The sequence below is a fragment of the Lepidochelys kempii genome, chromosome 1 (assembly GCF_965140285.1).
Source record: "Lepidochelys kempii isolate rLepKem1 chromosome 1, rLepKem1.hap1, whole genome shotgun sequence".
Taxonomy (NCBI): Eukaryota; Metazoa; Chordata; order Testudines; family Cheloniidae; genus Lepidochelys; species Lepidochelys kempii.
In genome coordinates this window covers 268162780-268176023 of record NC_136380.1, presented here as the reverse complement: position 1 = coordinate 268176023, position 13244 = coordinate 268162780, and the positions used below count along the sequence as shown (strand labels likewise).

General features: G+C 38.5%; 1 protein-coding gene across 3 annotated transcripts in view; it reads left to right on the top strand.

Moving 5' to 3' along the window:
• Positions 1-13244, top strand: part of LOC140904998 (dynein axonemal heavy chain 12) — an 84517-nt gene that overhangs the window by 63298 nt on the left and 7975 nt on the right. For all 3 annotated transcript variants that reach the window (XR_012156696.2, XR_012156697.2, XM_073327472.2), the window contains exon 8: positions 41-229. The gene's annotated coding sequence lies outside the window, so the exon portion shown is untranslated. The remainder of the gene's footprint in view (positions 1-40; positions 230-13244) is intronic.

Here is a 13244-nt window from a genome sequence, read left to right as displayed (position 1 = left end):
TTAAAAATCAATAATTCCCTTTGTCAATTTTTTTCATCAGGTTCAGAATTTATGGAAGACTATCTACAAACTGACAAAGGTATTTTGTCAGCTAGACTTGCATAGCCTTTTGAAAGTGCCCACAACTATGAAAACAAAAGCTGAAGAATTTAAAATCAACATGTCACTTATAAAAGCTCTATGTACACCTGGGATTTAGCCAAGACCCTGGAATATGATGAGTCAAAAGGTAAAAGACTATGTGTTTGTTGTCATGAGTGTTCCTACTTTGAATGTATTGTCTAATACAAATTAAGTATTGCCTTTGATATTAATGTACAGTTGTCCCTGTGCTTTACTAAATGTTGTTCGGTGAAAATGTAGAAAAAAACCAGGGGAACTGGTATTTAGTAAGAGGCTTTGAAAACAGAGCTGTAGAAATTTAAAGTTAAGTAATTTGTAACCTGGAGTATTTTGGTGTAATTTGGTATTTACTATTTTGCACTGTTAAGATGAGGTGAACATGGGAAGAGATCTCTTACATAAATGGGAGAAGAGAGAGACATTTTTAGTGGTGGTTTCTTGAAGATAGCTAACATATGCCTTCTCTGAAGAAAAGAAAATGAAAATGCGCTGAGGGCATTTTCATTAAGAAATTGCTAAACAGGATATGAGAGCATGTTTGACCAGCATAGCCCATAAATACATAAATATTTGAAGAAACAACCTTGTAAGTCCTGTCTGATGATATTAACCCTCTATTCAGACATGAAACAACTGTTCTATATGGAAACATTGAGGAATACATTTAAACAAAAATACAGTCCAATTTCTGAAAATACAGGCCAATTAAACAGTGAGATTTAATTTAGATATTTTTCACTGAGGCTACATCAGGTATGTATTAGTGCTGATTTACACTTTATTTCCTCATCTTATCTGCAAAAAGAGACTCATGCTTATTGGAATATTACTGAAGAATCTAGCTTTCCCCCCAAATTACACACTTTTTGCATAAATGTGCCTAATTACCTGAATTCAGTTTTGATTAGCAGTGTTAATTGATGCAGCTGTGGATGGGATCTGTTTACCTAAATTACCATGTGCAAACAGCAATACGTCTGAAAGTGAATATGCTAAACTGAAAATACTAATTAACTAAGACAAATTGTTATTCAAGTCACATCTCAGAGCTTTTTAATGAAAGCCTGGATGTGTCAGAGCTTTATAATATTCAGACAGAAATGTCTATATTACATATGATTTCTAAATTTAATTCCTGGGAACAGATGGGATGTCGGCCGGGGTTCTTTTGAGTTGCTTCCAGTATTAATGTGAAAATTTTACTCTATTGGCAACATTCATGGTGGGTGTTTGTTTGTGTGTGTGCGTGTGTGAGGGAAAAAGAGAGAAACTCACTCTGCTTTGACAATGTGCCAACCCAGTGCATCGAGACTGGTCTATTTTTTGACCAATATATTTGCAAATTTTATCCACACACTGTCCCCAAAATGAAGATAAATATACTATCTTGCAAATTTAATAAAATCAGTTAGTAAATTTAATCACACCATGTAACAGAAAGGTTAAACAGGCTGCTCTCAATGAAAGATTTTTTTTCATTTTTTGCAACAACAACCTGTCAGCTTTCAGTTTAAGAGGAGGAGTGGTGTGTGCTAGCAAATACACATTCTTTGCCTTTAAATTTTGCTGTTGTCATAGGACAGAGTATTAAAAAATTAATAGAATGACAAACAAGTAAAAATTCATTATTTCTGTGCTTACCTCTTGTATGAAGTTCTCTTCCATTGATAATGAGAGTAACTACCATTACCGTTAATAGGAGTTAAATAAATTGGAGCAGAGACCCCTAATATTATAAATATGAGCCCTTTTCTTACACCACAGTTTGTGTTCCTGAGAAACAAAATGGTAGAATATCAGTAATGACAACATGGGTGACTGTTTTCAATTGTAGACCTTGAAATGGAATTACATTAAACTATATTCCAAAAGTGTCACACAATGGTCTTTTTTTTAATATGTTATTTTATTTTAATTTCAACAATGCAGAATCTGGTATACAGACAATGTATTGTCCACTAGTTAGAGTGGATATTACAATGTAAATATGCTGCAGTCTAGCACCAAAGAGCATTAAGCACATATGGAATGACTTAAACCAAAGTGAAGAATGAATGTCAGAATAATATGTGTACTCTATATGTGCATTCTCCAACTTATTTATTCTTATGTTTGTGTGAGAGTTAAAATTTCAGCAGGTCTGTAACGGGGACCCATCAGCGTTAATGCAAAGCCCAATAATTTCTTCATAAGCTTTCTGTACTGTACTGTGAAAATGCAAAGCACAGATTACAAATATTGTGCCTAATTATTAATATGAAAAGAATTATTACAGTTGTAATCGCTTAATTGACAGATTTTGACATCGCTGCCATAATTTTCTCAATTTTGATAATAGGACTAGTAAATTTAGACATGTAGGGTTGTATTTTTTAAAATTGTTGCCAAATTATTATTCCTGGCGAGTGAGCCACATTTTGTTCTCTGTTACACCAGGGTAAATATAGAGTAGCTCCATTCATTCCAGTGAAGTTACTCAGATTTGCAACAGTGTAATGGAGAGCAAAATTTGTCCCTAGTATTGTATGTGTATTGGATGCACAATATTATTTTCAAAGGTACAACAGTCTTGCTTTTGCACAAGTAAATGTGTGCAACTAATTATGTTGTCAGCCAGGCAAGCATTATCTATGTCACTGTAAGTTCTAGTAATTTACTAGATGATGTACCAGGAAATTTCAGTCAAGCCTTCTTTTACTTAGGTAGGCTCTCCTCACATGAAAACCAGCATATCTAATGATTACTTCCTATACTTTTCCTCAGTCTGTGCTTAATATACTCAGTATTTTACAAACAACTTAACAATAAATGTGTGTGTTTGAAAAATTAAGAGACTGAGTTGGAAGATACTACTCTAAACATGTCTGGCAGGTTTAAATATTATACTTTCACCTTGTGTTAAAATGCATACAAAAACCAAAACCTGTAAACCACCAGAACATTGTTCTTGGTGATTGCCACTATGTAGACTATAGCATCTGATCTCCTCTCCTGCATGGAGCCAATAGGGTTCACACAAAATATATCTGGTCCCATATGTTCAACATGCTAGATTGATCTTTTAGCCTAGGAATGAATGTTGTAGACTTAACAAGCATTCCTCTCCTCTGATCTGATCACTAGCTCACATAGGTGGAGATCATTACATTTCTCCTTCCATTAGGAGAGCAAATCAACAACGCTGGTTCACCCTGAAGGTTCCTGAATCTATCTATCTTATAATATTTTCTAGAAATGCAAATTATCCAGCTGCAAGGCCCTCCTTTCTCACCAACCATGAAGATTTCCACTGACAAATTACTGAGGCAAAAGAGTAGAACACTAATGAGCAAGCCAAGTCTGTGCCACTGCAGTAATAGAAGTAAAGCAACAATTCTACTCCTCCACCAACACAGCTGCAAAATCATGACTGGCTGACCTATTCTGTATAGTGAAATGGCTCTTCAATCCAGACTCTATATCCCAGATACTTCACCCAAGCACTAACTACTGCAAATTCAGATATTTCTTGGGGGGGGATTCCAGCCCTTCCCGTAGCAGGGACCCCATTCCGGTTTTCGCTTGTGCCCCCCCTGTGCCTCCCACAAGAGCCCCGGGAATCTCTTACCCACACAGTGTGTGAGTCTGTGCCTCCTGGAGTTGAGTTCTCAGAGGGCTTCCCTGTGCTCTGCTGTACAGGAAAAGACTCCCAGTGTGCCAAGTTGCAACATCAGTTGGCCTAGCTGTCCCTCCATCGTCTGGCCAGACTGGCAGCCAGGCCAAATTTAAGTGGTGTTGAGATCCTGTGCACCAGGCTGCAATGCAATTTAGCTTGGCCTCCCCTCCCTCTGTCTGGAGGGGCAGCTGAGTCAAATTTCAGTGGTGGTGTGACCATGGAAGACGGAGTGATGCTCTGACCATTCCAGCAGCAGCTGCACAGATTTAGCAGGGGAACGTTGCTTTGAAGCGGTGGGCCTTGGCCCCCCGGCTCCGCAGCCTGTGGAACTTTGAGCAAGTGCAAAAACTTGGGGGAAGGTGGGACATTTGCCCCAGCCTCCCCCAGCCTCTTCACTGGTGCCACTGCTGCAAAGAGCTCTTATGTTACTTTGCAGGGGAGATAAGTCAAATATGATGGGATTTTACAGAGCTAGAGAAGTCCATAACTTCTCTAACTTGGCAATAACCAGCCACCATCCCCAGTGCAGATTGCGCCCATCATGCAAGGTGAAGCTCAAGAAGATTTAGGAATATTTGACCCACCACCTTAAAAACACATCAGTGCTCATCCAGGATGGTGAATGCCAGGAAAGAACAAGTGTGTACATTGCTAATGGAAATTATCAGAGAATTCAGAGAATTGAACCTGGCAACTTTCCTGTAAAGTGCAATCCATTCACTGAGCAATGTGCATTCTCAGAGGCCTGCTTGACTCTTCATATAGTGCAGGAGACCAGCCTGCATCAGCCTTCTTCATCCATTCTGTGCACAGAAGGATCTGACCATGATCTGTATTTGTCATCTAGAAGCTGCATTACTGTAACTGTGTTCTGATTTCCCCCACTGGATCTCAGGCTTCTTCTGTGCCAATTCACTCCCTTGGTTGTGATTTTCAGAACTAGAAATGGGTCAGTACCCTGCTATATCAGTGACTACTTTCCATCCATGGCTCACCAAGACATACGCACCTCACAAAGCTTAGGATGAAATGTGTGAGTATTGTATATGGCAATCAGATAGAAGTACCTTTATAGACTAATTTTGGGGGATGTTTCCAAATGGTGAGGTTCGTTAACCTGTGAAGAAGTATTTTGAGGGAAGCGTTGGAAGCATTATTACAAGAGTCATTTCAAATTAGATTGAACCAAAGAACTCAAAAATATACTGTTGGAAATAATTATTCTTTGGCAGCAGGATAGACAAAAGTGATAAAGGCTTTTCTGTAATGAATTTTTAATTAATTACAGGCCCAAACCTTCAAGGTGCTAAGCACTTCCTGAAGACAATTAGAGTTGAGAGCACTCAACACCATGGAAAACTGGGCCCTACAGCTGTTCATTCAAAGGCTATAGGCACTGAGCTTTTGCTTTTATTGGTAACATACAACATAGAACAACTCCTCTGTTTTTAACCTTTCAGATCTTCAAGACACAGGTTAATCCATCATTATCTATTTGTTGTAGATTTATTCATAAATTGTTCCATAGTGAAGTGTCAAAAAGAATAATAGCTGTGTCCCTGTGGATTAATTTTTCCATGGGATTGTCTCCTAAATTTATTTTTCCAAAGCAAACACATAGGTTCTTCTTGCTAATGTGAGGGAATAGAGATAGTCCTCCTGCAATTTATATAATTTTAGGCACTTCCATGTTTCTTACTCTTGGATTTAATGTATAAAATTACATAATTCAAAATAAGGACTTTTAAAATTTTATTTCCTGTCTGTGTTTTTATCACCATCCTTTCTCCAAGTATGTTTGAAAGGTGCATAATATTGAGTATTGCGTATTACTGAGTATGCCTGTTTAACAACACTTCTCCTTCTCCCTCCATGGAGTTCTATGCCTTCAATTCCATCCTCAGACCCTGTGCCCCTCCCTCTTTCCCAGGATCTCACCAACTTCTTTAAGAAGATTGGAAACATCCTTCAATACTGTGCTTCTCCTTTCACTCCAGTTGCTAACCTTGAGCTATCTCACAATTACTTTCACTCCATTTCCTTTACATACCCCTGACCTTATGTCCTCACTAACTAACCACATCTCTCTCCTTCACCCTAAACCTCTCAGTATCTTCTCATCTTTTTCCTTACCCTCAGTGTAGTATCCCTCCTCCAAATGCTGAGTTTTGAACGCACTTGTCTGTTAAACTGCTGCCGCTCCTCCCTTCATCTTTAAATTCCTTGGTAGGCAATATATAATCTCTGTCTTGATTTACCAGTATTACTGCTGTTTGTTTCTGCTAGCACCCTAATGGTTTTAAAAGAAGGCACTGACGTTGTCACAAGGCATTTCCTTCTCTTCTGATTCCCTCCTGGTATTCCTTATGTTCCACTGAAATTTCTCTCAGTGAAATATTTGGTTACCTCTTCCTGGACAAGTCTGAGGGCCTTTACTCTGTGGTCAACCTCCTTAATCTTTCTGCAAAGTGATCTGAGAGACTGGAGAGTAAGGGACCATGAAAGCAAAGGGTGATCAGAGTATCAAGGAGGAAAGAGTGGCCTCTGTTCTTGGTACCCTCCTTTACCCCCAAATCCTCCTTTCTGTCTGTTCTATATAGGTTCTTATGCTTGCCCCATCACCGTAGTCTCTGGGTGCCTTCCACTAGTGAATTCAATGGCATGACTAACACTCTTTCTCTCATCCTCTCCCCAGGGGAGTTGTTGGCCATGGTCTTCGTGCTGGAGCTTTAGGCTATGATTTAAAAATGCTGGGCCCAGGCCATTGATCACCTTGAAATTAAGGACCAAGACCTTGAACTTGACTCGTTATTCAGTGTAGGGAGTGGAGGATGGGTGTGATGTGCTTACAATAGCCTGTATTGCTGAGGTTACTAACTGCAATATTTTGGACTAGTTGGAGTTTCCGTGGGCTGATGGCTTTATGCCCAGGCGTATTGCATCTTTGTAGTCCAGATGGGAGGTGACGAAGGCATGTGTAACTGAGGCCAAGTCATTATCTGCCAGGATCGAACAATCTCTTGGCCAGATGGAGACGACAGAAAGTGTTGTTTTGGGATGCTGCCATGTGAGAGCTTAGCATCAGTGCTGAATTCAGGAACTCCCTTAAACTATGGACTGAATTGACCAGCTAAGAGCATGTGCCCTCAAACGGAGGAGACTGCACCATGGCTGCAAACTCTTCCAAATGCTTTTCTCTGTCTATTGGTGTAACCTGCATCTTGTGCAGGTTCAGCTTCAACCAACTGTTCTTGATCCAGGAGCTGATCTTGTCCAAGCTTTGGGCCATCTTGGTAGTATGGTCATATAGAGTGAAAGAGAAGTAGAGCTGTACATCATCTGCATAATGTTGGTCCAACTCTGTGCAAATGAAACATTTGTCCATGTCCTGGTTATCTCCCATCTCGATTACAGCAACTTCTTCCTTTCTGTCCTCTTTGACCTCACATTTATCTCTCCCAGCCAGCTTTTAGTTTCTAAAATTATCTTCTTCAGCCTTTGATTGGACCACACCATTCATGTTGCATTTCTGTACACAGAGGAAAACATACGCTTTCAGTCAAAACATACATTTATTTTATATTATGGAAAACAGGAAGAAAGAACAAAAGTAAAGTCTCCATAGGAGAATGTGTCTCCTAAGACTCTGCATCAACTCTGCCTTTCACAGTGGTTCCCTGTGTCTGCAGGCAGCAGTGTTCATATGTATTTAAAGTTGTAGTACAAAGTACACTAGTCATGTAATTAAATGTGCCACAACTCCCCTCTTTAATCACTCTATTTGGCTCTCCTTTGCATACCATATTAAGTTCAAACTTTGCATCCTCATCTTTTAGACCTCACCTAACACCACTCTAGTCTTTATCTTGGGTCTTGTCTCCTATTGTTACCCATTTGTTCCCTTCACTACCCCCAATTTCTTTCTTTCTTTCTTTCTTTCTTTCTTTCTTTCTTTCTTTCTTTCTTTCTTTCTTTCTTTCTTTCTTTCTTTCTTTCTTTCTTTCTTTCTTTCTTTCTTTCTTTCTTTCTTTCTTTCTTTCTTTCACTGATTCAGACATCAATACACTGAAATGTCTAATAATGAAACACTTGAAATGTTTCCTCTGTCAGCTCTGTGAATTGAGATTAGAGCTGGCTGTGTTTCTTAGCATATGGTTTGAATTTTCATTTTAGTAGCTGATCAGACTATTGAGATTTACATACCATATCTCTGCAAACAACTGCTTTTCAGTTGTGAGCAAGTTCTGGTGTAGCATCTTTATACTGTGATAGGCTCAGACTTTTCCATTTTAGTATAATTGTAATTTTCTGAAATGACAGATTTTCAAAAACAATATTGCATGGATAGATTGAATTATGCTATGGTGTGTTTAGAGTGATGAAAGAATTATCTAAGTAGTTTCGCTATTTTACACTGTGTACTCTCTCTCTCTCTCTCTCTCGCTCTCGCTCTCTCTCTGTGTATGTACATGTTCGCGAATGTGTGCTTGCAAATGTCCTCTCTCTGTGATATACCCATGTGCACCCCCACCTACCTTCAACATATATATGATGGTAGTAACCATGTGAAAAATTGCTTTTATGCTGTCCCTTTACGCACCTCACCTGCCCTTTTTACTCTAGTTCATCTAATTAGGACTACTAATGTTCCAATGCTCTGAGCATCCTCAAACAGCAGCCATTTTTTTTCACAAAATAACCTGCCAGAGAAGTGTTTTTCTTTCCCCCTTACATGGGGATTTCCCCCGCTTCATTATATTGGTCTCAGGAGCAGGATGAGGCAATGTTCAGGTCTGAATCAATGACACTTTTAAAATCCAATATCTCTCCACACATCAGGCCTACCAAGTGAGAATTATACCTTTAGAAAATAGAAAAAAGAGATTCCCAATGGCATGCAAAATACTTGCTTCTAACCTTATCAGGCCCTGAGATGTCACACACAAAATCTGGGCATTATAATGTATAGACAAACTATTTTTGTTAATTTGTAGAGATTTGTAAATGTGGTTCCTTATAATTGTCATCTCCTTCTATGGCCTGTACAATTGGACTGGAGTGTAGTAACACATAATAAACATATGCAACCTTAATTCTACCCCCTTGTGCATTATATGTCTTCAGTTACATGATCAGATACTGTTTTTCCCTGCAGGGTGTCTCCTTCATTCAGTTAAAAAGGGACTTGGGCAAGTCACTTCACCGCCTCTCTTTTTCAATTCTGTCCTTTCTTTGTCTTGTCTATTTAAGTTGTAAGCTCTTTGGTAGAGCTGGTTGAAAAAAAGGATATATTAATGAGTTTGTACACTTCTACCATGGGCCCGTAATCCAGGTAGGCGGCTTAGGCACTACTGAAATACAAATAATAGAAAAAAATGATAATTCACCTAAAAGGGGAGATCTAGGACAGAAGTATAACTACCTTTAAATGCCAACAGTAACACTTTAAACTTCATGCCTGTGTGTCAGCAACAAATGTACTCTACATGAACCAATAACGGAATGACATGAGAATAGCAAGAACAATAGGAAAATTATCTAACAGCATCATTTTAAATTTCATTGCAAGCTCTTCAGGGCAAGAACCATGTCTACTTCTGTTTGTACAGTACAAAGTACAACAGTTCCCTGATCCTGGTCATTGCCTCTGGGTGCTGGTGTAATACAAATATTGTAAATAATGTACTACGAGTAAAGATTGGAGGCTGTGCATGAAGGAAAAAGGATGGCTGGCTAAAAGGAAATAAATATTACAGTTATTGAAATAATGATGCAACTAAACCAGGAGCCAATTTTTATCAGCTGAGAAAGCACCAAGAGCAATGTATTTCAGCAGTATTAAAGAAATGAAGTAATCAGTATCAAATCCCACCGCTAATATTAGACGATAGAGAAAGGTTGGTTCAAAAAGGTGTCTCTGCCACTGCTGCTGGGTAAATGGTTCGACAGTTAACTTCTAAATCTTGAAAGCAGTGAGATTAAGTTGAGAATCTGAGGGTTGAACAAGATTTCCAACTTGCCAGTATGTAACTTAAGAAAGAAATGCAAGACATCTGCACCCTGTGATATGAGCCTTAAGTTGGATAATATGATCATGGACAATATCAGAAAAACTAGTAAATAAATAATAAATCTGAATATCATCAGGATTTTAATGTTACCTTAATCCCCCAGAGTGAATGCAGTAGGAATTCCATTTTGGACTTGATAGTGCATTTCACATAAAATGTGACGGAATGGCTATTTAATATCTCTGTGTGAAGGTTTGCATATTCAAACTTGTTTTATCTGTAGTGGTATGCGTTGTAAAATCCATAACCTTTACAGCAACAGTCTTATTTCAAGAAGTAACTTTTAGCTGCTGTTCTGATGGGAACTAGTAATTCTCTGTCTCGTTTTTATGTTCTCTGTGGTGGTTTTGCCTGAATAATGACTGCAGGATTTGGGTCTTTCTTTGTTTTGATAAATGTACAAAACTTTAACAGCAAGATGGATGCTCAGATACCACCTTGATGGACATGGCATAAGAATCTAGATTAAAAGTAAGGCTCAAAAAACATTATGCTATCATATAATTCCAGGAGTTATAGGCAAGGGTAAGGGTTTGATCTGCATACAGAGTTTCCTTCCCCTACCATGGGCCCTCTCTTTGGGTTGGAAGGAACTGGGGTCTGGGGCTCCCTGATTCTCACCCTACTCGGTGTCTTGATTGGCTGCTGCAGGGATGCAGGGACCCTGACTGGTTTGGTGCTCTCCTGTTCCCTGAGTGGGGTCTTGAAATTTTTTCCAGGCCAGCAGCCATTTTGAGTTTGCTGTTACTTATCCTCCCTCCCTGTGGTTACTTTAGTCTGATCTCAACTTCCTGGGATGCAGAGGGCTTTTGCTAATTGTCTTTTGGGGTTATGAAGGGATTTTTTTTAATCTCCTTTCTGACTCATGAGGTTTGGTTTCCTGAAGTTTTATATAAAGTGTTTCTGTCGTAATATTTTCAGGAGTCCAGCATATAGGAGTTTGCAAAGTCCAGCTGGCACGTTGACAGTCCCGTAAGGCTCTGGCCGGTGGAGGGGCTTGGTATAGTAAGCAGGGTATGTTTCTCTAGGATTTGTGCATTCTAAGGCCTCCCTTAATCAGTTCAGCCATCACTTCACTGTGAGGTAGGAATTTGGCTGCAATGCCAATTTCCTTATCATTGCAGGGGTGCAGCTGGCTTACATTTTGATGTTTTATAGGTCCTGCAGTTGGTGTACAGGCCAGTTTTGGAGTGCAGTGGTATTTACCTGCTTGATAGCATTGGGGTGATTAAGCATTTTCTGATTCTAATTGTCTGGTCAGAGTTAATAAAATTAGGGCCTCATTTTAACCATATGTATTTATTCTGCGCCCTATTCAAGGTGCGTGTCAGTCATGTGCTCTTCTCCCGGGGTAAGAATTCTGCTGACTTCAATGGGAGCAGAATTAGGCCAATGCAGGGAGTGTTTGAAAATCTGACCCATGAATTTGAGTCAAAACTATGCAACCACGAATGATTTTATAAAAGTCAGGCATTTCAGGCTGCACCAATGTAAATAATACTATATGTGATGTAAAATATTATTGTTTGGACTTTGATAGAACTAATAACCCAATTCCAGGTAGTTAAAGAAGGCTTAGAATTGGAAAAATGCATTTTTAAAAACATCTGTAAGGCAGTGGCAGTGTGAGTGAAACATATGATAATGTAAGAATAATTTAGAATTTATCAGTTCAGGTTCCATCACAATATAACACTAAGCCCAGTAATTTCTATCATTTTTGAAGCTGTAGATTTTTTCACATGGTGAAGATGTAAACCCATAGCCCCCAGAGATGATTTTTAAATGGCCTCTAAATGTTCATCTACTATTATTCACATTCACTTGCATAGGTAAATAGAATTTAGACATACAATCTAGATAGAGGCATACAGACTGGGTAGCTGAACATCCAGTTTGCATTTACAAACTACATTATTTACCTGTATAAATAACTGTGCAAGTTTGGGTGCATAAATTTAGAGGCTGATTTGAGGTCTCTGAAAATGTGGCCCACAATGAATGAGCAAAATGACTCACCTGTTAGTTCGTCAAATTTAGGGCCAAACTTCAGATCTCCATATAGGATTTTTTTTTGTTAGCTAGTCTTTTTTCTTGTCTTACATTTTGGGGGTTTCTTTGCTTTCAGAAAAGCAGTGAATCTCTGAAGTTTTTTCTCTGTCCATTGTATTTGGTAGTAACTCTCTTTTAGATTGAAGAGTGTTTCAATTGTTTTCATGCTAAGACATTATAGTTTCAAATTGTGCTACTTAGGTTGGATTCAACACATGACCCTCCAGGAAGGATCTTCTCTGGAGGAAGTTTTAGAGATTGCCCTTGAAAAGTATTTGGAAGATTTAAGCTATGTTAGCTCCCAAGTCAGTAAAGAACATGCTTTGGAGAAAGTCCTTAACAAAATGAAAATGGATTGGAAAGGTGTTTATTTTAGTTTTTCATCTTACAAAGACACAGGAATTCTTGTTCTAACAGCTGTAGTATGCATATAAAAGCATATGAATCTTAAATTGAAATGCTGAAGAAACTGTGTACAAAATCTTATTTTACCTTGTTAGAAGAGCTTTAATTAGTTCCTTTAATGACTGGAGGAGAGTGGTTTCTCTCAGTTTTATTTTCCCCCTCTAAACATGAATGAAACATTATCATGTCCCGCTGAAGCACATACAATATTTTAATTGCATTTCATTGTTCCCAAACCTAATTTGTTGAAAGTTAATTCTAATGATATCAGTGCCTGAGCTGAATCAGTGCTCACATGAGAGATTTGGTAAAATGAAATCTTTATACACAGTAAGTCCACCAGCTTTTTCAAACTACTTTTATTATCTGTCTTTAGGAAGATCTAATTTATTTTTAAGGGTGAGCTGCTGTTTAAAACATAAACATTACTACCAGTGAATGATAACTTTTTTCAAAGTACTCAACTCTCATGTATAAAAAATAACAAGGGATTCAAAAAGCTGTGTTTCTCAGAGTGATTTTTAAAATAGAATGGTTTGGTGATTGTGAATATTGGAATGGACATATTTTGAAGGCATCAAGTCTGGTTGAGCTATCCCCAGTATAATACCCAGAGTTGCATGTCTCTTCTGTGCTTTCCTTGAGCACTTTTCATTTTATTTTGAAAGGGTTTGCCATTTATTTATTTCCATCTATAGGATTTTAACAAGAGACAATAAAACTAGCACCTAACAGCTAACCCTGCTCATGAGAATCAACTCTCAACAAAGATTCTCCACCCCCACATAACCCTCATCCTCCTTCTGCTACATGCAAAGTAAGTAGATATTCTTTGTAGTAAGCCATGCAAGTGAACAACATTGGTTGGGCTAGAGCAGTGGAGGAAGTTCGTTCCAAACCACAGGTCTCTCATAGAGGATGCTGTAATCAAGATGGAT